General features: G+C 29.0%; 1 non-coding gene across 1 annotated transcript; it reads right to left on the bottom strand.

The window, feature by feature from the left end:
• Positions 1 to 623: 623 nt before the first annotated feature.
• LOC140804108 (small nucleolar RNA R71) lies at positions 624 to 734 on the bottom strand. The gene has a single exon (XR_012112067.1). It is a non-coding gene; the product is annotated as a small nucleolar RNA R71 (small nucleolar RNA).
• Positions 735 to 1,119: the final 385 nt, after the last annotated feature.

The following is a 1,119-nucleotide window of genomic DNA, read 5'->3' as shown; positions in this document are numbered from 1 at the left end:
ACCTACACTTGGGTGAATTATTATTTAAGTAGTAACAAGTTTTTGGCGCCGTTGCCGGGGAGGTATAAATTAAGTTTATATTTGTTATTTATGTTTTATTTATAAGTATTGTGTGTTTTTACTTGTATGAGTGTTTGGAGTCGAAAAAAAAGTGGTAGACTTATTCGAGTATCTGAAAATAATTTAAACATGGATGATACTTCAAATAATCAAGATAATGATAATAATAATAATAATAATAATAATAATAATAATCAAGAACATGATCAATTAAGAACACTTAGGCACCATATGAACCCTATTAGAACTAGTGCCCCATCTTGTTTAGTTTTTCCTCCTGACGCATCAAATTTCAACTTTAAACCTCAAATTATTCAACTTTTACCAAATTTTCATGGCTTAGATTCTGAAAATCCATATTTGCATCTAAGAGAATTTGAGGAAGTTTGTAACACTTATAATGATCAAAATTGTAGCATGGATATAGTTCGATTAAAGCTTTTCCCTTTTTCTTTAAAAGATAAAGCTAAAACATGGCTACAAAATTTAAGATCAAGTTCAATAAGATCATGGGAAGAAATGCAACAACAATTTCTCAAAAAGTTTTTCCCTTCCCATAGAACAAACTCTTTTAAAAGACAAATTACAACTTTTTCTCAAAAACAAGGAGAAACATTTTATCAATGTTGGGATAGATATAAAGAATTACTTAATACATGCCCACATCATGGTTTTGAAACATGGAGAATAGTTTCTCACTTTTATGAAGGTCTTATACCTAAAGATAGGCAAATGATAGAATTCATGTGTAATAGAACTTTTGAAGATAAAAACCCAAATGAAGCTATGGAATATTTGGATTCATTAGCAGAAAATGCTCAAAATTGGGATAATATAGGTACAATAGAACCACCAACAACTAAAAACAATAATTCAACAAATGGGGGTGGTATCTATAATCTCAAAGATGATGTAGATATTCAAGCTAAACTTGCATCTTTAGCAAGAAAAATTGAGTCATTAGAAATGAAAAAGAGTGGTCAATTAAAAAGTATTCAAGAAATTGTTTGTCATATATGTGATACACATGATCATGCTACAAAAGATTGTCCAACATTA

Source organism: Primulina eburnea, chromosome 10 (genome assembly GCF_022965805.1).
Source record: "Primulina eburnea isolate SZY01 chromosome 10, ASM2296580v1, whole genome shotgun sequence".
Taxonomy (NCBI): Eukaryota; Viridiplantae; Streptophyta; class Magnoliopsida; order Lamiales; family Gesneriaceae; genus Primulina; species Primulina eburnea.
The sequence above is the reverse complement of the archived record's forward strand: the minus strand, read 5'-3'. Positions and strand labels throughout refer to the sequence as shown.